Source organism: Anolis sagrei, chromosome 3 (genome assembly GCF_037176765.1).
Source record: "Anolis sagrei isolate rAnoSag1 chromosome 3, rAnoSag1.mat, whole genome shotgun sequence".
Classification (NCBI taxonomy): domain Eukaryota; kingdom Metazoa; phylum Chordata; class Lepidosauria; order Squamata; family Dactyloidae; genus Anolis; species Anolis sagrei.
In genome coordinates this window covers 39,574,997-39,600,325 of record NC_090023.1, presented here as the reverse complement: position 1 = coordinate 39,600,325, position 25,329 = coordinate 39,574,997, and the positions used below count along the sequence as shown (strand labels likewise).

The 25,329-nt window shown below is 40.6% G+C and overlaps 1 protein-coding gene across 1 annotated transcript in view; it reads right to left on the bottom strand.

The window, feature by feature from the left end:
* ZBTB20 (zinc finger and BTB domain containing 20) overlaps nt 1-24,997 on the bottom strand; it is a 607,051-nt gene extending 582,054 nt beyond the window's left edge. Inside the window, exon 1 of the mRNA XM_060770782.2 lies at nt 24,906-24,997. The gene's annotated coding sequence lies outside the window, so the exon portion shown is untranslated. The remainder of the gene's footprint in view (nt 1-24,905) is intronic.
* Between the last annotated feature and the right edge of the window lie 332 nt (nt 24,998-25,329).

The window sequence follows — 25,329 nt, the reverse complement described above, 5'->3', positions numbered from 1 at the left end:
GGGACCAACAAATTGACTTTTTGGTGGATACAGGGGCTGAAAGATCAGTAATAAACAAGCTAACGAGCCCACCAAGTGCTGAAACCACTCGAGTTATAGGGGTTTCAGGAAAAGTCCAGAAATGCCCCTTGCTCCAGGAAAGGACTTGTAATTTGGCTGGACATAATGTGAGTCACAAATTATTATATCTCCCAGATTGTCCTGTTCCCCTCTTGGGGCGGGACATTCTCTCTAAATTAAGGGCACAGATTCAATTCATTAACACTGGCCAGATGGAATTGACTATTCCAATGGAAGAGGAATGGAGGTTGTTTCTCATAAGGCAGGAAGCATCGGAACCACCGAAAGCCCAGTGGCCGTGGGAAAAGACGCCTTTGGTATGGGCAGAAGATAACCCGCCCGGCCTGGCTAAATATGTGCCCCCAGTAGTGGTGGAAGTGAAGAAAGGAATGGGGCCGGTAAAGAGGCCCCAATACCCTGTCAGTCGGGAAGCATCAATAGGAATACAAAAACATATTGACAGGCTACTGGAACATGGATTAATTATACCTTGCAGCTCACCCTGGAACTCTCCCCTGTTGCCAGTCAAAAAGCCAGGAGGCGAATTTCACCCTGTTCAAGACTTAAGAGCAGTAAATCAAGTCACTGTTCCTTTGACCCCAGTAGTGCCAAATCCACATATCATGATGAGTTTAATGTCAGAGTGGTTATAGTTATTTCATATGTATGTATGTTTTCAATGTGTTTGTATTAGTATTATAATGTATTACAATGTATTAGTATTGGTTTTCAAAGATGGATTCAGCTATGTGTTAGAATTGTTATTAAGAGGCAGAGAGAGAAAGAACCTTGAGACAGAGATAACGAAAATTCCTTTGCCCAGGGAAGAAAAAGGGAGTTACCCAGCTTGAAGGACAGAATGTTTACTTTTGCCTGTATGTCTTGTGCTGTGTCCGTCGCCATCTTTTTAGTTCCAAAATGTAGTTCCTATGCAGTAGATGCTTTAGTAAAGCTCTCTTAGAAGAATGCTGCCTGAGATTGTTTATTTCTGAAACTACACGCCTGTTGCGCCAGACTGGAGAGTCTGAACTCTGACATTTGGTTATGGGCCCGGATTATGACCAGATTTATGGATGATAAGAGTACCAAGGAGCAGACCTGTAAGCATGCTGCCGGAGCCCTGAATTGCAACCCAGTTGACAGAAGAGGCTGACGGAGCATGGGAACTGAAACAGCCTGACGGAGCAAAAGAGAGAATTTTGCCGTGGCTATTCAGTGTGAGTTGATGACAAAGATTGCAGCCTGCGGTGAGTAACGAGGCTGAGTTTTGAAAGAAGATACGCAGCGGGGCGCGCTGGGCCAATTGAGTGATTAAGGAGGTGATTGATGTTGGAATCTGCCAAGCCATAAAACTGCCAGAAGCTGTTTTTCTTACAGCTGGGATTAAATCCGGGATTCCGGAGGTTACGAAATGGCTTTTTCAAAGTTCCGACTAACTTATGAGAATGACGGACGGAGTGATGGATGTGATGAATCGTCGGTGAGATGTGCAGACCGTCATCGGTGTTATTTTTGCAACAGAAGAGGGCATTATAAAAGAGATTGCAAAGAGAGGAAGTTTCAACTCAGTGGAACGGCCTGTGAGAGATATGGAGCCGAGACCAGTTACTGTGAAGATGAACAGAGAAACAGCAGCAGAAAGATAAATCCCTGTGTGGTATCAGCTGCAGCCAGAGAAGCGGAACTTTCCAAAGAATCTGCCCAGGCTGGCCGGAGGTGTTTCAACTGCAATAAAATTGGACATTATGCTCGGAATTGTGTGGAGAGAAGATACCAGTCCAGAGGGGGCCGTGTCCCTGGAGTTAGAGTAAAGAGAGGTCGCGGAAGCAGAGGGGGCTATTATGGGAGAAATAGCTCAAGTCAAGCCGAAGAAGCAAGGATCATGGTTGCCGCTGTAGGAGAACTGGATGGCATCAAAAGAGACAGATGGGTACTAGATTCGGGTGCGACACATCATATTTCGAATTCTCTACGTCATTTTAATTGCACCCAATATACCCAGGGGAGTATGGTAACTATGGCTGACGGGTCTTTTCTCATGTTTGAAAAGTTTGGGACGTGTTATATCCCTTGTCTTAATGTTTGTTGGGAGAAAGTATTGTATGTACCAGAAATGAGAACTAATCTGTTAAGTGTAGCAACTTTGACTGAACATAATTATCAAGTAAAGTTCAAGGGAATTTATTGTTATATTTTTGACCCCAAGGGTGTCTTGATTGCCAAGGGTGTGAAGAAAGATAAAATGTACTTAATGTTTGAGAAATTGAATCAGACAGAGAGCAATGAGAATGTACAAGTGCAATGTGTTAAAAATGAGATTCAACATGACAGGTGCATACATTTACTCCATAGGATTATGGGGCATGCTGATATGGAAGTCTTGAAGAAAACTTTAAATTTGTGTCCAGAATATGAGCTTGAAAAATGTTATTTTGATTTAAAATGTGCAATCTGCAGTGAGGTAAAAAGACAACCAATTAAGTGTTACAAGAAGTCCAAAATTAGAGCTGAGAGACTTTTCCAAATAGGACACATTAGTATTGCAGGACCTTACCAACAAAGTGGTGCAAATTCTAGATTTACTATGTTGATAGTGGAGAAATTATCTAAATTTTCTTTTGTATATTTCTTGAAAGATTTGTCAGAGGCCACTGAGAAGCTCGGAAATTGGTTAAAAATGGTTGAGAATGTTTTTGATGTGCAACTGGAGACGCTGTATATTGATAAAGGGGCTGAAGTGTGTAAAGATGAGTTAAAACAGTTTGTGAAGTCAGAAGGAATTGAAGTCATTGAAATGAGTCAGTTTAAGAATGAGGAAGGAATTGCAGATAAAAGAATGGAGTATATAAATGAAATGAAAACATGTATTTTCAAAGACTCGAAGATTGAGAATGTTTATTGGCCGGAAGCAATTCACACAGCTAATTATATAATGAATCGTTTATGGGATCAGGTGTTGGATGATATTCCTTTTCGTAAGTTGTATGGCTATGCACCAAGTTTCAGACACATGAGAATCTTTGGACACTGTGCAAATGTGTTATTACCTGTGAATGAGAGAAACAAACGCAACCGTTATCGTGAGATGTTTTTCATAGGCTATTATAAGAATTATCTAAAATTTTTGAGTTCACCACAAACAGTCAAGTTAGCTAGAGTGGCATATTTTCAAAGATTGAGAGACTGGGAAGACATACACACTAACAAAGAGAATTTACATGGTTTACCCACAAAGAGAGAGGAGAGAAAAGTTGCACCAGATGTACAGGTTGAGCAGAAGCAGAAACATGAGGTAGAGATTGAGCCAGATACACGTAGAAAGGAAAGGAGTGTTGCCACAGGCACAGAAGTGAAAAAGAGACATGAGTCAGGAACACACACACAGACAAAGAGTGAGAAAATAGCTAAGCAATATGCAGAAGTGATGCAGAAGGTGCAAGAGTTGGCAGAAAGAGGTACACATTCAAAGGAAAGAGAAGTCACATACAAGTCAGAAGCAGAATCACCACAAAGTAAAGGAGAAATGACAAAAACACCTGAAAGAAAGAGTTTGCAAGTTAAACAGGAACCTGAAGAGCCAATAGTTACAAAGCAAGTTAGTGTCATGAATGAGAGAGATGCAGTGAAATACATGCAGTACCATAATTCAGCCACTGGGGGCGTAGATACAGTTGCAGTAGGGAAAGATTACACCAGCTGGGATGATAGTGATTTCTAGAACCAGCAAGTACCAGAATGTTTTGAAATGAAATGAGTTTGTTATGAATTGGTTCAGATTGTCAAAAATGTAATAGTGCAAGATGTTTGAAATTGTGTTCAACTAAAAAAGCGTAGGTGCCTTTGCAAAAATGCAATGTGTTTTATGTTCTTTGTAGTTTTGCTATGTGTATTGCTAAGATTTTTATGATGCATTTATTTCCCCTGTATTATTGTATTGGGACTAAGAAGTCATATCATGTGGTGTAAAGTTATAGAGTGTAAAAGGTTACAATTATCATGAAATAATTATTAAAGGTAATGGTTATTAAAGTATTGAGGTAACGAAGAATAGTAGTTATATTGAAGATATGATGTATTAAGTAGCTATGATGTATTGAGAGAACAAATGAATATTGTACTTAAAGAAGAAATTTAAGAATGATATGTATTAAGATATGATATGTAATAAGAAGTAATGAGGAAAAGTAATTGTGTGTATTAAAGAGATTATAGAATCACAAAGAGACATTATGAAATGAAGAACAGTTATGATATAGAGTTAATATGTAAAAGAGATGCAGAAATGTATGAAGACATGATTGTATGTACTAAGACATTATAAGTTTGCAGAAATGTGTTATGTAATGAAAAAAGTTACTGTGTGTAGAAAAGTTATAATGAAGCAAGCAGAGTAATATGGAAAAAGTATAATATGTGTTTAAGATGTAATAGAAACAAACAAAGATATGATTATATGTAATAGAAATGTCATTAGATTGTGAAGAGAAGTTAAGAGAAGCAAATGTATGATGAAGTTATTATAAAAGTTAAAATAGGAGACAAATATGTAAGAGTAAAGTTAAAGAGTAAAGAATAAGTGAATATTGAAGTTGAGAGTTAAGAGTCAAGAAGTTACTATTATGCAAACCACATGAATGTATGTAAGAGAGGTATTGTAACACATTGAAAAAGAGGGGGAATTGTCAGAGTGGTTATAGTTATTTCATATGTATGTATGTTTTCAATGTGTTTGTATTAGTATTATAATGTATTACAATGTATTAGTATTGGTTTTCAAAGATGGATTCAGCTATGTGTTAGAATTGTTATTAAGAGGCAGAGAGAGAAAGAACCTTGAGACAGAGATAACGAAAATTCCTTTGCCCAGGGAAGAAAAAGGGAGTTACCCAGCTTGAAGGACAGAATGTTTACTTTTGCCTGTATGTCTTGTGCTGTGTCCGTCGCCATCTTTTTAGTTCCAAAATGTAGTTCCTATGCAGTAGATGCTTTAGTAAAGCTCTCTTAGAAGAATGCTGCCTGAGATTGTTTATTTCTGAAACTACACGCCTGTTGCGCCAGACTGGAGAGTCTGAACTCTGACATTTAATACCCGCATGGACGGCGTGGTTCACTGTATTGGATATTAAAGATGCGTTCTTTTGTATCCGGGTGGCTCCCGTGTCCCAACTGATTTTTGCGTTCCAGTGGGACACCCAGCAAGCCGGCCAAAGGACCCAATTTATGTGGACCCGTATCCCTATGGGCTATCACAGTAGCCCCACAATATTCGGACAGGTACTGGCAAAAGACATGGAAGAATTTGAAATTCCGGAGAGTGAAGGGGTGTGGCTCCAGTACGTGGGTGATTTATTAATAGCCTGTAGGTCAGAGGTTGGGTGTAGGCACTACACCCTGAAAATGTTAGAAACATTGGAGGAAAAAGGATACAAAGTGTCCAAAAAGAAGGCTCAATTGTGTCAAAGAAGCGTAAAATATCTGGGATTTGAAATAACTGAGGGACATCGGTCACTGGGAGTTGAAAGAAAAAAAGTTATTTGTGCAATACCAACCCCGTCCAGCAGGAGGCAGGTTAGGGAATTTTTAGGTTCAACAGGGTATTGTCGGCAGTGGATCCCAGGTTATGCTATATTGGCCAAGCCTTTATACCAGGCCACCCGAGGGAATAGAGAAGATCCATTCCAGTGGACAGAAAAAAGCCAACAAGCCTTTGAGGCTTTAAAAGAGGCCCTGATGTCATCACCAGCCCTAGGCCTACCTGATATGGAAAAACCCTTCACTCTGTTCGTATCGGAGCGAGAAGGAGTAGCAGTGGGCGTACTTACCCAGGCTTTAGGGTCATGGCAAAGACCAGTGGCATACTTGTCAAGACAACTAGACACAGTAGCGCAGGGAATGCCACCATGCCTGCGGGCTGTGGCAGCAGCAGTAGATTTAATAAAAGAAGCAAGCAAATTGACTTTAGGGCAGCCACTGGTCGTAAAGGTACCACACCATGTGAAGGCGTTGCTAGACACCAAGGGACCACGCTGGCTCACAAACGAGAGACTGACAAAATATGAGGGGGTGTTATGTGACAACCCGATGGTAACCCTAGAAACTTGCGCCACCCTGAATCCGGCTACCTTGTTGCCTGCCCCGGGGGAGGAAATGGTCCACCAATGCATTCAGGTGATGGAACAGGTATACTCCAGCCGACCCGATTTAAAAGACGTACCAATATCCAACATAGACATGACCCTATTCACTGATGGCAGTAGCTTCGTGGAGAATGGTGAGAGGCGTGCAGGGTATGCGGTGGTGCAGGGGGGGGGGAGAGATTTTGGAAGCAGAGTCGCTCCCCCCGGGAACCTCCGCTCAGCGGGCCGAGTTGATAGCCCTCACCAGGGCACTGCAGTTGGCAAAAGGAAAGCGGGTCAATGTCTACACGGATTCAAAGTACGCTTTTACTACGCTTCATGCCCATGGAGCTTTGTACAAGGAGCGGGGACTCCTTACGTCGGCTGGAAAGGGCGTTAAGAATGCAGCTGAGATTGTGGCCCTTCTGGAGGCGGTTTGGGAACCGGATCGGGTTGCTGTAATGCATTGCAAAGGGCACCAGAGGGGAGAAGATCCAGTTACACAAGGAAATAGGTTAGCTGATTTGGCTGCAAGGGAGGCAGCAAAACACCCCCACAATAAGCAGTGCCTGCTAACTGCAACTGCATTAGAGGACTCCCCATTAGAAAAATTTGCATATACACAGGAGGAGGAGAATTGGGCCTTGGGGGAAAAAGGAAAATGGAAGGGAGAGGTCATTGTGATGCCAGATAACCGCGTCTACGTCCCTAAGGACATGGCGTGGCACATAGTCCGACACATGCACTACACTACACACCTGGGTAAGACGGCCCTGGCAACGTTGTTGGGACGACAGATGTACATCGATGGGCTCCATAGCTTAACAGCAGCGGCTGCACGCAGGTGCTGGACCTGCGCCAAGAATAACCCTCGAGAAGGACCCTTAAAGCCCCCAGGAGTTCAACATATAGGCAACACCCCGTTCGAGGCAATTTTGACTGATTTCACTGAACTGCCTTCGCAAAAGGGCTACAAATATTTGCTTGTTTTTGTGGACACTTATACTGGGTGGGTAGAAGCATACCCAACCCGTACTGAAAAGGCGGTAGAAGTTTCTAGGGCACTGTTGAGAGACATAATCCCAAGGTTTGGAATACCATTGGAAATAGGATCTGATAACGGTCCAGCTTATGTACACAAGATAGTTCAGGGATTGTGCCAAATATTGGGCACCAAGTGGAAGTTGCATTGTGCCTATAGACCCCAGTCATCGGCAAAAGTTGAAAGAATGAATCGGACTATAAAGAATGCTATATCAAAAACCTGCCAAGAGACAGGGCTGGGATGGACTGTAGTGCTGCCCATTGTGCTATTGAGAATAAGATGCACCCCCCACAAAAGAACAGGTTTGACCCCCTATGAGAGACTGTATGGAAGGCCACCACTAAATTTGAGGTCAATAATAAACAAAGGGGGAGACCAGCATGTGATTGGAGATAAACAGACAATTCAACAAGTGCAAGCTCTGGCTGGACAGATAGAACAAATTGCTCAATATACTTCAGAGCTGAATCCACCTTATCCTACCACACCTTTGCATTGTTTTTCGCCAGGTGATGAGGTGCTCATCAAGGAGTGGAAGATTGACCCGCTTGGACCAAAGTGGAGAGGACCCTATACTGTGCTGTTATCAACCCCTACCGCCATCAAAGTGAAGGAAGTCAAGCCTTGGATACATTACACCCGTGCCAAGTTGGCGCCCTCCGTGTGGAAAGTGGAAAGAGCGGATCAGAGTGACCTGAGACTCAGGATCGTCCGGCAACCCCCTACGGGGTCAACAAGGCCATGAAGCTGACCCCATCGGGCACAATAGAACGTCGAAGGTCAAGTATGTCGCAGTGTGGCCCAACAAAAGCACTGTCCTGGAAGTGGTGGAAAGACATTATGATGGGAAGGGGAGGAGGAGACACCAGAAAACCAACAGGAGTTCGGACTATATTTGGGTTCCTAATGCTCATAAATATGATCACTGTGATACAGGGAAATTGGTTAAAAGAACATGCAAGACTTATGTTTGCCCAACATGGTAAAGATGTGTCTCTTATATATGAACATCCAGAAAAAATAGGTGACTTATCTTTCCTCCCAGCACTAATAGAAGACCCTCAGGTGGTACTTGGGGGATTACAAGGAAGTATTCAAAATCCCACTATGTTTTCCCAGGTTCCTGATGGACTAAATCAAGCTAGGTTTAGACGAATAAGATACACTGCCACTACGCGAGGAATGTGTTTTTGTTGTGGAAATAAGGGTACATGGAATCAAAGGTGGAGGGATTGGGAACGCAGAAAAGCCTTCCTAATAGGGTTAAAAAATTATACTTACTGCACAGATAGGTTTTATTTACATGGTACCCATAACTCCACCTATACTAATAGACAAAATTTGGCAGACACAGATTGGAAAGAATTGTACCCCGAATATCCAATGTTTGATTCAAATTACACTACCTTGAGCAGTGGTGGTAGTATTTGTTCAGGATGGCAAATTAGAGATCCTAATATGTGGTTTTTCTTTGACAAATGGGCCACCAATTACCATCCGGGAAGATACCAGTGTGTTGGGGTAGGATATTTAACATTCCCTGTGAGAGTTCTCAGACACCCCAAAACCCTCACAAGGCTTCGGAGGTCCCTACAACCCGTGGTGCCTTTAGGACCCGAGTGTTCAGACGAAGTGATTATAAACTCTGCCTTGTCTGACACTGAGGGCTCACGGGTGGGGGGAGGATTGATAACAGGAGTCCTGACTCTCGGATCCTACCCAGGTATAATTGCCCAAGAGAATAGAAAAAGTATTCTAGGGCTCACGTGTAGGTTAGAAAAAAGCATAAATGCCACTGGAAAGATAGTTAAACAATTACAATCCGAAATTGAAGAGCTGAGTCAGATGTTATTACAGCACAAGTTGGCCCTGGATTATCTGCTGGCAGCAAAAGGAGGATTTTGTTCCATAATAAAGGGCCATTGTATTGTTCAATTTCATAATCTCAACCAAACGATTGAAGATGATTTAGAAAAATTACAAGAATTGGTAAATCATAATGTAAAAGAAGATGGGTGGAAACCTTTCTCGTGGTTGACTTCCTGGCTTCCTTCAATAACATGGCTCAAAGAGTTGATGCTTATAATCATATTATGCAGTTTTACTTTTCTATTGTTAATATGTTGTTTCCCAATTATGCTTCAAGCCTGCCAAAAATATATAATGCCAGTAACGCCAATGAAAAAGATAGGCCTCATCCAGAAGAAAAGTTGGAGAGACCCATAATAACCTTTGCTGATTTGCTTTCGCTTTTGTAAAATGCTTAGCAAAAAAAGAAATGGAGAAATGAGGCAGCCTTGTTGTTGTGGAAATGGGAATAAGGGGGTGTACTGCCAAATAAGGAAGGTGAAGGGGGTGTCCCGTGTGCAAAAGCTGAGTGTGGGGCTCTGTGCAAAAGTTTGAGTGCGGGGTGCAGACCATCACCTGATTTCCCGGAAATCAGGTGATTTAAAGGAAATGGAAAACTTTCGTTTTTCAAAGGATATATATAGAGTTCAGCCCACCAGAAAGGGGTCGCCTCTACAGAAACGCCTCGTTGCGTGGGAGGTGACCAGGCAGCTGCTTTTGAAACTTAATAAACTGCTTTTTCCTTTGGATGAATCAAGTTGTCTGTCCCTTTGACTCCTGCCTGCGCTCGCTTTGAAGGTTACAAGATAAGCTTTGGCAGAGGGGCCCTATTTGGGCAAAAAGGTCTGCTACAACGAGGCCTCCAAAACCTCCCTTCCCCCAATTTTGAAGCTCTTGTGAATACCTTAGTTGGTAAACCATTGCCCATCTATGTATTGTCAAAGGCTTTCATGGCCGGAATCACTGGGTTGCTATGAGTTTTTTCAGGCTGTATGGCAATTTTCCAGAAGCATTATCTCTTGACATTTCACTTGCATCTATGGCAGGCATCCCCAGAGGTTGTGAGGTCTGTTGGAAACTAGGAAAATGGGGTTTATATATCTGTGGAATTGCCCATCTGTCAGGCCAAGGCTGGCGAGTTTAGAAGCCTCAGTCTGATGGAGGGACATGGCTTCTCCTTGGCTGTCTGTCACTCTGCGGCGGACAGCAGAACTGCCAATGAGCAAGAAGAGGCTTTTTTTCAATTAGCATCTTCAAAATTGAGGTGCATATTACAATGGATGGCACATGAAACTCAAGTAAATATGATATTTGTTTTACAGTAAGCTTTTGCTCCACTACAATTCTTATTTTAATGACCCATTTAAACATGCATTTGAATATGCAACACCTTTTGTTCTATAAGAAAATGTCCCTAACAAACAAACTAGTGTATATGTGCTAGACCACAAAGGGAACAGGTAGTTCTTGTAAATATTTCAATCTGATCAAGGAGCAAAAAAAACAAAACAAAAAAAAAAAACGGTTTATCTTTGCCTAGTTGCAGAAAACAAGCAGCCTAAAACCAGATGCAGCAAAAATGCATACTTCTCACTACTCCCACAAACACATACTCATGCTCAGCCATTATGGATGCATTTATCATGGAGAAATAGGTTGCTCATGTTTTGTGGGCATCTGTTGACTGCTGCCTATGGCAGTCTCAGACACTGTGTGGCAGGAAGAGGGAAAGTGGAAGTAGAGCTTATATTTCGAGCATCCTCAACAATCCTGAAATAAACACTGGGGCTTATTTTTGGGGTAGGTCTCATTTTCAAGTATTATGAATAAGAATATAAATCACAATGAAATTAAATGCAACCCAGAATGGTTTAGATTTATCTAACAGTGCAATATATTTTAAGTATACTTACTCAGAAGCAAGTCCTAATATGCTCAATAGAATTTGTTCCCAAGACAGGAAACACAATCCAAATTTGCAATAGGCACCAGAAGACCATGCAGAATTATAAACATAATATCCTAGTTTGCTACAAACGTGTTACATTAAAAGCTATATGTGCAAAAGACTAGATAATAAAATCCCAACTTCTCTCATTCATGCTCTCCAAAAATTATTCTGTGTTAGAAATCCTGGATTTTTGCACCTACAAATTCAATTATTTGATTTAGGATAATGCTAAAACCTTCAGCGATGTTCTTTCTGCATTACAAATGGGCTATTAAATCAGCGAAGTGCCAATCAAGTGCTTTTGTGTGCCAAAAAAAGATTTAACAAAAGCATTTTGCAGGCCTCTCCTTCTCACACTATAGTCAGTGTCACCTATATATGATAATTGCAACATATTTTTTTCATATAAGATTATCCCAAAATTGAAAAGAATTAGACTCTTACCCCTTCCTTTTTTTTTAAAAAAAAAAAGTTATAACCAGAGCATCCCACATATTTGGAGCTTTATTAATCTATCTTAGGACATATAATATGTCTAAGCAATCCTTTGTATGAAATTTTTGTTGTAACAAAAGGAGTGAACGTGTTTAATGATCTCAACAGACAAATGACACCTTGGAGCTTTGGATTCACTTGGCTGCTCTACAATTTAATCACACTATTATTGTATGGTTTCACACTACTGACTATAGGTGGACAGCCTCCTCACCCCTTAATTCTTTCATGGCTTGCTTCTGCCCCACATTTTGCTTAACGCTCTGCCTTCCAATTTTACATGTACGATTTCTTTAATGCATTTCTCAAACAGTACATGTGCACTGTGCGCTTGTGGCATTTAAAGTTTCTTTTGTTCATGGGGTTCCCCCCACCTTTTAGGTAATCCATGTAGACACACAACTGCGCATATTAAAATTGGCCCTTTTAAAAATCCAGACGACTGTTGCTATCTAATTGTGCATTTAAACTAGTGAGCCCTTTGTAGCTCTCTAGTTTTCCTCTAGTAAAGTAGACCAAAAGGGGAGAAAAAACTGGTGCAGATAATCTCCTGTACTAACTAGTAGGAAAACGTAGAACTAGAAAAGCAATCGTGTCAAGCCATAGATGAGGCACCATGCACAATTAAATCAATTTTTATTCCATCACCAAGTCTTTGAAAAAAATATAGGGGAATGATATGCATATATCGAATAAGGAACAATCAGAACTAGGATTCATAGTAATGAGCCAACTAACAAATCAGATTCTTTCTGTTAACTGGAATGTTGACGCAATTGTGTTTTAATCCACATAATCACTTGGCACAAAAGGAATTGATTGCATGGCAAGAGCAAGCTGTGAATGCATAGCAGCCTGGAAATCCAACACAGGAAAATGGGAGAGAACAAGCTTGTGGTGCCATTCCATGAAATAAAGTGATTGGAATACCGTCATTCTCCCCAATATCAATAGTTCATCCTAGTAAACAGATTAACAGAGTTGCTAGCTGACAAAGATGTCTAACGATCTCCTGGCCCACATATCTCAGTGATCTGTGTCATGTCTACACTATGAAATAAAAAAGCCACATATTTCCATTTATAAAGCTGTCACTTCTGCCTTTGGCTGCCTATAGACACCTCTGTTTCAGCATAGGAAAGTAGATACGTATGTGGCTATTTACTAGCCTGGAACAACATAATGCCAATTTGGCCACTGGATTACTCCTTGGTTTCTGATTTCTTTTTCCTTTCTTAAAATAATTTCTGCTGACTGATTCAATATGGAGAATTTCTACAAGCCACAGTCACCTGTTATAGCTTTTCTCCAACTGCAAAATGCAACAAAGGATTGGGACAGTGTAGGGTGCAATGGGCTACAGCCTAATGAACCTGACCCAATTTAAGACCTATCTGCCCATACCATCTAGCTGATAATGAAAAAATAAACAGTGAAAAACTATATTATAGCCTTAATATCTATTTTAGATTGTTAGTATTTTCTAAGTTACTAAATGTTGCATATTATGAGAAATGCATTTTAAAATGTTAAGCATTTATATCATACAATCCCACTAATTGTAGGTTATTTACAACATAGGACTATTTGTCAATATCTTGATATCATTTCCTTCCTAGAATCCATTCCCAAGTTTCACATCCAAAGGCAGCCATGCCATTAACCTTCCCACTTTTTAGTTTATTCATCCATTAAATAGAAGGGTATTTTCACCACAAAGAGCTTTTTTACCTTAATTTATTAATGTTTGCAAAGCCAATTGAGACACGTAGACATAAATCACTGTTGAAATGCAGGATATTATCCTCTTAATTTTAAGATATGATTTGTATATAAAATACACTCCAGAAATTCAAACCATTGAAATGTGCAGATTCTACTGTAAATAATCACATTTCTGAAATAAAGGGTTTTTCCTCTTCCCGTAGCTGTCCCTTTGATCTTTAAAATTTAGCTTCCAGCATTTCTTTTAGACCTGGTCCATTTTACCAGCTCACAACTCCTATTATGCTTCAGAATGCTAGCATTGTTTCAGTATTTTACAGAAAAGAAAGGCTTAATTTTACAAGATTTGTATTCCCCACAAATACAAGATTTCATTTCAAGTCAGTGTGCTCTGAAACTAAAAATGCAGCTCACTTTCTGCAATATTGTATATCTACCCACTATACTGTGCTCCCTTTGAGATCAAGAGCGCTTATTCTAACGACTATGTACAGGACTGTATCATTCAAGGCTAAATTTCTTAATGTAAAAAATTAAGAATACAGTATGACCCTTGTATCCACAGAGATACATTCTGAGAATTTGCATGGATATGCAAAACTGCAGGTAATAGTGAACCCTATTGAAATTAAAACCTATAAAATGCCCAGAGAAAGCATTTTTTGTCAGATATGGATAAATGGAATGTAACGATACCAATCCCACACATACAAGAATTGTATTGCATTTCCCAGCTGAAAAAAAACCACAGCAACTAATCACACAAACCATGAAATCACTAGGAAGTTATTTGGAAGTATAACATATGGCTATTAATGTATGCCACCAAGATCACACTATTCAAGTCATACAGGCCTGCATCTGATGATTATCTGGTCGATTATGTTTTCTGGGAATAAGCTCTCCTGAAGTCAATTAGACTTATTTATCAATAAACATGTACAGGATTGTTCTGATGAACTCTATTCACACATACGGCACTCCATGCAGTCATGCTGGCCACATGACTTAGTAGGTGTCTACAAACAATGTCGGATCTTCAGCTTATAAATGGAGATGAGCACCACCCCCCAGAGTTGGACACAAATTTAATGTCAAGGGAAAACCTTTACTTTACTTTTATTCATACACTGGTTTAAATTTTTTGTCATAGAGGCCATTTCTAATCAGTAGAGATATAAAGTAGTTTAACTGGCAAAGTTAGGCACAATTTTCCTATTCTGAAACTAACTTGATTTTTATGTAGCAAGAAATGGAAGAGAAAACATTTTAAGAGACCCCCTCTCTTCATCCTCTATATGAAAATAAATGTGCATTTCTTTGAAACATCAAGATGAATAGAGTTCAGCAAGCAATCCCATTTCTCAGTTGATGTTTCAAAGAAACGGCCATTTATATCAGTATAAAGGCATAATTGATTAAAAAGTAAATAGTTACTAAGCTAAAAGGTAATTCACATTAGTTTACAGGCCGACAAACCTCTCTTACCTGTTATCATTTAGGATAATCAAGTTGGTTCAAAATGATGAGTTAGTTAATCTGAAGCTGGAGAAGACAAGTCTGAGATATTATAGCAGGAGTCCTCTAACTTTTTAAGCAGAAAGCCATTCATGGTTGCTCAGACTGTTGAGGGGCCAGACTATAGTTTTAAAGGAAACAAGAATGAATTCCTATGCACGCTGCACATATCTTATTTGTAGTGAAAAAAACATGAAAGAAAAATACAATATTTAAAATGAAAAACAATTTTAACCAATATACACTTACCAATGGGAAGTGTGGGCCTGCTTTTAGCTGTTAATTAGGACTGTTGTTGTGTGCCTTCGTTTCAGACTCAGAGCAAGGGCTGCATCCGGCCCACAGGCCTTAGTTTGGGGACTCCGGTATTATAGGGAATAATCACGGTATCACTTTCTATAAAAAGAATCTTGTATGGCCAGGTATTTAGGAGTCAGGAAGTTAAACAGGGTTACACTAAAGTAATGGAACAACTGTATGTTAGAACCACAGACTAGAGATACTAAGAATATTTAAACATATTTTACAAGCCTCCAGGAGATGAGCAAGCCTCAAGGAAAACTCCCAATTCCAGTGTGAGTATGACATGAGATGATTATTTCTTCTCTTCTCATAATTTGTGCAGAAATTCTTAGTACAAAAGAATTTCCTTTTTCTATGTGAATCAAAGCACATATGTACATCATAATAAGACTGAATGGCTGATTAAAAGGATGAAATCCACCCTTTCCAAGTTAGTCATTTTAAAGAGTTTATGCAACAAGACATCACTTATACCTTAGCGCAGTTTGCCTAATTCAGACAATTTACACAATTTGTGTAAGAAAATCACAAAGGCAAGAACTCTCATTGATACTGGCAGGCAATATCTCATATCACAGGTGAGGAGAAAAGTGGTGTAGTTTCTCATTCCTCTCATGTACAAAAATGACACAAGTGAAGACTTACGCTCCTAGTAGAGACTACAAATACAGAAATATAGTTTTCATAGAGAGAAAACATCTTCTCAGTTAACCTCAAAAGCAAGAATCTAATAAAAGGGGGAAAGGTACACTGTTGCTCAAGCATGATTATACTAATGTTGGATTTCTCCACTTTTTTTCCCCAGGGAGGTTAAAAATTGTAAAATATCTGCAAGCCAGGTATCTTATACAGTCTGTCCCCAAGTTACAAACATGCGACTTACAAACGACTCATAGTTAAGAATGTAGGTGGGACAACAGGAAGTGAGAGAAATCTGCCCCTAGGAAGGGAAATTCAGTCCTGAAAGAGTTAACATAAGGGAAAGAGGTCCCAATCCTTGTTTCCACAACAAGCCAATTTTTTCAAAATCCAATGATTGCGGGGACAGAAAGTGAGGTGAAATCCTCCAAGCAGGGACACAGACAGCAAAACAAACACCACAGAGGTGTTAACTCTTCCCTATGCTATCCAAAGCTGGCAGCGAGAGAGAGAGCTGGAGTTACACTTAAAGATTCACCTGTTCCAACTGACATACAAATTCAACTTAAGAACAAACCTACAGAACCTATCTTGTTTGTAACTTGGGGACTGCCTGTACTCTTATGCAAGCATACACAACCCTTCACATGGATATAGGAGAGGAGCACACGAGCTCACCCTCTTCATAGGTATCCCCTTGTTCCCTGCATATAGATAGAAGGTTCAGGTCCAAGTTATTTGGCCAACCGCATCCCCTTGTACGAACCTGCCTGAGCCCTTCTCTTGGTCCCAACTCCATCTCAACTCAGATGGTGGGAATGAGAGTGGGCCTTCTTGGTGGCTACTCCGCGACTCTGGAACTCAATGCCCAGGGAAGCCAGAATGGCCCCCTCCCTGCTGTCCTTTCGGCGGCAGATTATAACCTTTTTATTCAGGCAGGCTTTTAAAGAAGCAAGTTTTTAAGATCATATGGGGCTGCTGTGATTTTATATGCTTTTAACGTGAATTGTTTAATATTAATGATGTTTAATATTGTTTTAATATTTGTACATTTTAAGTTGTATTGCAATGCTTTTAGTTGTGAGCTGCTTTGAGTCTCCGTATGAAGAGAGAAAGGGGTATATAAATATACATAATAAATAAATAAATAAACTTTCTATAAAGAACAACCTTTCTGTGGAAGCTTTTAGGTGGTTTTTGGAAGGTCTGGGTTTCAAATCATTTTGAAAATCTCCACAAATATTCTCCTTTTCTCATGGAGAGGTGATGGGAATGTACAACAAGGAAGTATTGCCTTTTCAGTCTCTCTCATCATGTGTCTATTTTATCATATCCTATTTGCCATCGATCCACTCCTTTAGGGTTCATTCAAATCTACCATATGCCAAAATATATGATCCTGTGTTTTTCTTTTCCATTTCTGACCAAATAACTAAATATTGGTTCGTCCCATCGACTACTTGCTATTATATATAGTAAATTGGGCTTATTCAAGTCTACCAGTTAACTCAGTGGTTGTGGCTGGTTGAGGTACTAACTGAAAGTAATAAGAAGGAAGGATTTGGACAATGCGATGGTTTTTAAACATGGTCCACAGGAATTGATGGCTTTCAACTCCCACAAGGCACAAGTCAGGTTGCCCAACAGTCATGGATTCAGTAGGGATCCAGTTTTGGAATATTATTGGAAGAAAAGATCAGAGAATTGCTAACCTTATGTTAATAAGTATCCCACTTGTCTTTTTCTTCTTATGTGTTGACGTGTTCAAACTAGCAGCATTTCACAATCTGGGGTCCTATAGTATTTTATAGTACAGTAAAGAAAACTTCAAGAAGGCGAGGAAGAAAAATGTGTCCTCTGACTACCGTTAATAATTTTATAATCCTATTCAAAATGTGGTGCTATAAATTAATGTGCAGCTACCTGTTATTTTTTTAATGTCAGTACTGAAAAACAGACATGGTAGCACTGTAAGAAGACTGACAAAATAACCTCTATTACACACTTTGGTGCCTCAGATGTTAGACCCGTTTCTGGGTATATCTGACTTACGTATCCCAAAAATGGCACCAGTTTCCCCCTATCAGCTCTAGGTTTTGAGATACGGAACATATGCCATATACTAGTCTTCATCTGCTTGCCCATAGAAAATTATTATAATAATATCTAAATAACTATGTGGCCAATGTACACATATTTTATTCCATATGGTGAAGCTTAAGAGAACAGCCGCACTCTACATAAGGACTCTTTGTTCAGTCTGTGTTGCACAAGGATATAAATAGATTCTTATGGAGCGGAGAATCCTTGCATTCCGTGGACTATATGAAGGAAGAGACTTCCTCTGTGTCCCAACAGCAGGGCAACATGAAATGGAAGGATTATAGAAAGGGTCTTCACAACTGTGGAGCCTCAATTGTGGAATGACCCCCCCCCCCCCCCCGAAGACCTACTGGTGCCAAAACTGAATTTCTTTCTGCCACCAGCTAAAATATGGACTTTTATTAAAGCCTTCAGGGACAACTGTATTCTAAGTTTATATGTACATGGTTTTAAATTGTTGTTGTTTTTAAAGTGGTATTAACCATTACCTGGTTTAATATGTTTTTATTTTGTTCAAACTATTTATGGTTTAATCTGAAAACTGTTTATATTGTATGCCGTGTCGTGATCCTATGATAAAGGGTGGGACAGAGGTACAAAAATAAACAAATCCTTCCCTCTGTTTGTTAAATACATCATGGGGATGCTGGCTGAATGCATAAAAGGAAGAATCTTTCTGCAACAAGGTAAGATTCCAACATGACTGAAAGAGCCATTGAAAGCCATCCCCGGAGTCCTTCATATTGATTAATTATTGTCATGTTCTGGGCAAAGCAATGGAGTATGGGTATTCTCACAGCTCTTGCAGTCCCTGAATGGATTATCTAAAGGCCTTTCAATCTGTCTTCTGGTCTGGTTATTGATGGAGTCAGTTTTGGTCACCTTAAAGCAGAGCTTTCCAAACATTTCATGTGGGTGACACACTTTTTAGACAGAGCAATTCAATTTTACCAGCAAACCAGAGATTAAAGCAACGCCTTATAAGAGACACAAACGCATCCATATACTGTAATAACAAAATGTATGGGGACACAACTTACTTTGTGAAAATCATTCATTTCTATATTCAAAGAGATTTGATTTATTGCTTATTTCACATAGACTCAGAAGTTTATCTTTCTGTTCATGCAACACATATGCACACTGCAGCCGACACACAAACATGTCGCGACATACAGTTCGGAAAGCTCAGCCTTAAAGGCAGGGGCGGCTCAACCCATTACGCAAAGTAACTATTTGCAGTATAGTTGATTTTGCCCAGGGGTGCTCTTGAGGCGCTCTTGGGGGAAAATAGACCTTGACATATGCGAGTTGTAGTTACTGGGATGTATAGTTCACCTACAATTAAAGAGCATTCTGAACTCAACCAATGATGGAATTGAACCAAATATGGCACACAGAATTCCCACAACGAAGAGAAAATATATATCAGTGATTGGTTTTGGGGGGGGGGGGGTGGCAAAATACTGTTTGCTTACCATTGAAAATTACCTAGGGCCACCTCTGCTTAAAGGATAACCTGGACTAGGAACTCCTCTAGGAATTAGAGGAAGAGAGTATCCTTATTGGTTTTATTGGACCTCTTGACAGTTTTTGAGACCACTGACCATGGTATCCTTCTAGGCCACCTCAAAAGGGAGTTGAAGCCACTGCTTAAGAGCGACTCCTTCCTTTCCAGTGGAAAGAGTGCAGAAGATAGTCTCTGAAGATTATACAAATTATCCATTCTGGTTTTGTTTTGCCCCACATGCTATTTAAGATATACAGGAAGCCACCGAGAAATGTTGCCTGAAATTTTAGAATCAGGTGTTGATGATACCCAGAAATATTACTCTTTTTCACCTCACTGCATGGAAGCTGTTTTCATTCCATACTGACATCTGTCATCAGTAAGGAACTTGATAAGGGAAGTTTAATTCAGGTAAGACAGAGGTCAGTTGAGAGGCTGATCAGAGAACAGAAATTCAGCCTTTGCTGAATTTGAAATATTCCTGGATTCATTGTTTGTTTGCAATTATATCTGTTGTCGCAGCTGTGCCCATTTCTGGACATTTTGCTGGTATTACGTTGACAAATGCTTTCATTACATCCCAGGGCCCTTCCACACAGCCATATAACCCAGAATATCAAGGCAGAAAATCCCACAATATCTGCTTGGAACTGGGTTATCTGAGTCAACACTGCCATATATTCCAGTTCAAAGCAGATAATGTGGGATCTTATTCAGCTGAGTAAAAGGGCCCCCATTTGGATTGCAATGTCACACATGGGTTTGACTGTAAATTTAACTCAGAACATCTGCAGGCCAAGATTGCTGCAACGGGATTACTAACTGGAACACAATATAGGAAGGATTTAATCCAGGCATGGGCAAATTTCGGTATTTTTTACTTTAATTCCCCATAACAGACTACCGACTGTTATGAATTGAGGAAGTTGAAGTCCAAAACACCTGGACGGCCAAAGTTTGCCCATGCCTGATCTAAACCAGTCCATTTCCTGGCACAATTCGAAGAGCTGATCATCACTAGTACCTATAAAGTCAGGCTCCATATCTCCTTCAATGAGCCTACATAGAATTTATGGAGGGCCTCTCTCTGATTCACATTAACAGACATATCTAGGAGAAATATTCAAAAGAGCCTTACGGGTGACTACAAATAAGTTTTAGAACTCACTTCTGGCGATCCTTCCTCTTCTATCCCAATAGCCTTTTAGGAACTAACTGCACGAGCTTTTAATAATGTGCTGTTCCACTGATTTTTATATGATTTTCTAATTGTTGTTTATATTGTTTTAACTATATTCATGTACGTGTACATTTTGTATGCTTTTCTTTCTGTTTTCATATGCACTATTATCTGCATTTGATTTAATCGTTGTAAGTTGCCTTGAGACCCAGTTTTGAGGAAAGGGAAGGATATAAAAATATTACTTTTCCCTTTTTCTGCTGGGAGACTTATTGTAAAGGAAATTCTGTCAAGTTTGTTTCCGTCTTACTACTTATTCTTTTCTAGATAAATAATCTCTGATAGACTCAATCCAAATGCAAAGGGAACATTTTTTTTACCCTCATCGGTTATTAACTGCAAGTTAATGAGACCACAGTTAGACCACATAGTATAGTTGGAGCAATACAGGAAACAACTTGCCAAGTTCTTCTAAAGATAAATGACTGAAACAAGAAACCTGAGTTATTGTCATGGAATGAGTTGAAAGTTTTATTAATCCTGAAGCAAAGCAGATTTAAAGCATGATTCCTGTAACAACAATCCCTTAAACATCTGTTAGAAGGGCAAAGAGGAACACCCACTTTTATTATCTTTGTGACTGATATTACATGGCACCTCATCTCTGCTAACAGAAGAGGGCTGTAATCACACAAAAATCCCCAAGCCGGATGTCACTGAACTCAATGGGACTATTTCCAGACAGAGATGTATAGGATCAGTTTGGTAGCATAAAAATTAGACTCTAACAACCAGAAATTTCTCTTGTCAAACTCTTAATGGCAACAAACCATTTCGAAGCTTTATGTAGCATTGTGAGTACATTGTCTGATCTTCCAAATCTACTCTCTCATTAAAATAATCTGCCTACATCTTCCACATTAGCAACATTGGAGTCAAGTTTGCATCCCCTAGATCTTTATTTTCCTAACTGCTTTGTTTCCAACATGACACATTTTAGACATGCATCATTTCATAACACAGTAATTCCGTTTTACGGCAAACCAGGAGTTAAACCAACTCCTTATAAGAGATATGGACACATACTTGAATTATAATAATGAAATTTATGGAAACACGATTTATCTCATGAGAACCTTTCATTTATATTTTTACATATATATGATGGGGCTGGTTATTTCACACGGAGTCAGAAGTTTCTCTTAAGTTCAAGCGCCACACCTACAAATTGCAGCCCACACACAAACTTGTCACAACCGAAGTTCGGAAAGCTCTGTAAAAGAAGCTAACTTTTAGGTCAGCCACAAATAAGACCTTGACCAGTTCCCAGAACCTACTGCAATGTAGTGAGTTCTGACCTTCTCCCCTAAATATGGCTCAGGCCTTTTCTAATCATATAATTCCAGATATGATTTGAACTTGATTATATGGCAGTGTAGACTCATATAATCCAGTTCAAAGCAGATAATGTAGATTATCTGTTTTGATCATCTGAATTATATGGCAGCTTCTGGAACATGGCCATACAGCCCGGAAAACTCACAGCAACCAAGTGATTCTGGCCATGAAAGCCTTCAACAACACATTTTGCTTCAATTTCACACTGAGACCTCATCTACACTGTCATATAATCCAGATTCTGAATGTGTTTTATCTACCCCTTACAAACATTTTTTTCATTTTCTCATCCAGAGTTTTATCATTTTATGTTGTACATGTGACCTGTTCATTGTGATTGATTTCTCATTGCATTGTCTTGTTCTGTTTTATTTTGTTTTGTTTTATTGTATTCCTATGCTTTATCTATTTTATTGTGATGTTAGTTCTGTTGTTCTGATTTTATTTTATTGTATTTTGCTGTAATGTATTTCTGGGCTCGGCCTCATGTAAGCCGCCCCGAGTCCCCTTTGGGGAAATGGTGGCGGGGTATAAATAAAGATTATTATTATTATTATTATTATTATTATTCTAAACTGGATGGTATGAGTCTATGCTGCCATATAAAAATGGATAATTGACATTCAGAAATTGTAAATGGCAGGGTAAATGGAGCCTCAGGCCCTTTCTATACTGCCATATAATCTAGATTATCAAAGCAGATAATTCACATCATCTGCTTTCAACTGGATTATATGAGTCTACACTGCCATATAATCCAGCCCAAAGCCGATAATCTGGATTTTATATGGGAGTGTAAAAAGGGCCTCAGAGGGCCCTTCCACATAGCTGAATAAAATCTCACACCTGTTTTGAACTGGGATATATGGCAGTGTGGACACTGATATTCCAGTTCAAAGCAAATATTGTGGGTTATTTTGCCTTGATACTCTGGGTTATATGGCTGTGTGGAAAGGCCTTATGGCAGTGTGGACTCTGATATTCCAGTTCAAAGCAGGTAACATGAATTATCCTGCCTTGATATTCTGGGTTACTGTAAATGGCTGTGTGGAAGGGCCCAGAGCCCAATAACTCAAATGAACTGTTTCAAATTGGGGGGGGGGGGGGGGGCGGTACAGGCCTTCATATTCTGGGTTATATAGTTGTGTGGAAGGGCCCAAAGCCCAACAATTCAAATGAACTGTTTCAAATTGGGGAGGGGGGGGATACAGGCCTTCATATTCTGGGTTATATAGTTGTGTGGAAGGGCCCAAAGCCCAACAATTCAAATTAACTGTTGCAAATAGAGGAGGGAGTGATAAAGCCCTTCATATTCTGGGTTATATGGTTGTGTGGAAGTGCCCAAAGCCCAACAATTCAAATTAACTGTTGCAAATTGGGGAGGGGGAATAAAGGCCTTCATATTCTGGGTTATATTGTTGGGTGGAAGGGCCGAGAGCCCAACAATTCAAATTAACTGTTGCAAATTGGGGAGGGGGAATAAAGGCCTTCATATTCTGGGTTATATTGTTGGGTGGAAGGGCCGAGAGCCTTCATATTCTGGGTTATATTGTTGGGTGGAAGGGCCGACAATTCAATTTAACTGTTTCAAATGGGGGTAGAGAGGATAAAGGAGTATATTTTACCTTTTTACCTTCTGGGGGTTGTAGTTTGGTGTGGCACCAGCACTCTAACGGCCTTGTGAAACTACCACTCTCATATTTTAGCTCTTTACCTTCTGGGAGTTGTAGTTCGATGGGGCACCAGCACTCTTCAAGGCCTCGTGAAACTATCACTCTTATATTTTAGCTCTTTACTTTCTGGGAGTTGTAGTTTGGTGTGGCACCAGCACTCTAACGGCCTTGTGAAACTACCACTCTCATATTTTAGCTCTTTACCTTCTGGGAGTTGTAGTTTGGTGTGGCACCAGCACTCTTAAAGGCCTTGTGAAACTATCACTCATGTTGTTGTTCATTCGTTCAGTCGTCTCCGACTCTTCGTGACTTCATGGACCAGTCCACGCCAGAGCTCCCTGTCACTCATATTTTAGCTTTTTACCTTTACCTTCTGGGAGTTGTAGTTTGGTGTGGCACCAGCACTCTTAACAGCTTTGTGAAACTACCACTCTCATGTTTTAGCTCTTTTCCTTCTGGGAGTTGTAGTTTGGTGTGGCACCAGCACTCTAACGGCCTTGTGAAACTACCACTCTCATATTTTAGCTCTTTACCTTCTGGGAGTTGTAGTTTGTGTGGCACCAGCACTCTTTAGCAATGAAAGCTAACAGCCTTGCGAAACTACCTCTCTCATTATTCCACGGCGTTGAGCCATGGCAGTTAAAAGCGGGATTAAACCGCGCTCATTCCACAGTGTGTTAAGCAGTAGACACACGCACCAAATCAATGTTCAGGCGACCAAATGCATGAAAGTCCTCCATCGGTGACGGACAGCTCATTCAGCCAACGGGGAGAGAAGCCTTGGCGTGAAGGAACCAATCAGCCAGCAGAATCCCCAACGCTATTGAATTTAGGGGCTGGCTTGGAAACAAGACAAGCGTTGGGAAAGTTTCCGCGCACCAAACACACAACCAATAGTAAATACTTCCATCTCCTCCTCCACAGTCAAGTCAAACGAGGACAACACATAACGGAAGTTGTAGTTTTACAAAGACTGGAGCAAGCCTGGGCCAACTTGGGCCCTCCAGGTGCTTTGGACTCCAACTCCCACCATTCCTGACAGCCTCAGGCCCTTTTCCAAGGGCCTGAGGCTGTCAGGAATGGTGGGAGTTGGAGTCCAAAACACTTAGCGGCTGAGGAGGGAAAGGAAAGCAACTGAGGGTGTTAGGAATGATGGGAGTTGGAGTCCAAGACACCTGAAGGGCCCAAGTTTGCCCATTCCTGGTCTCGCTCCTTCCCTTCCTTCCCTTTCCCTGAGACGGCGAACTACAGCTCCCCCTCCCTCTGTTTCCCCTTCGCGGTGGGCGGAGCCTCAGCCAGGCCACGCCCTCTCACCCCGCTCCGAACCCGGAAGCGCGATACCTCTCTCATCTTCTGTCAGCCTTCAGCGCCAATTCCACACATGAAGGTAGACCAGCCACCGCCTTCCCCGCAGGCGACATTCCCATTGGCTCTTAGCCCCGCCCACCCGCTTCACCATTGGCTGCCGGGACTGCCACTCCTTGCCAATCCCGCCCCCCTCTCCCCCTCCCAAACCATCCTTCCTCTCTCATCCGCCTCTATTTGGTGCCTTCTGATTGGAGCATTGCGAGGCATTAAAAAAAAACAGCCCTCCCGTTATGTCCCCCGTGTATTGGCCTTGATGCCTGTCAATCAAGCGCCACCGATGCTTGTCATTGGAGGAGATGGATATGATTAAGGCTGACCTTCTTAATCTCTCGTTGTTTGATTTGCCCGGGCTGACTGCCAGGGTGATCTAGTCTTGCTTATGATTGGCTGCCAGTGA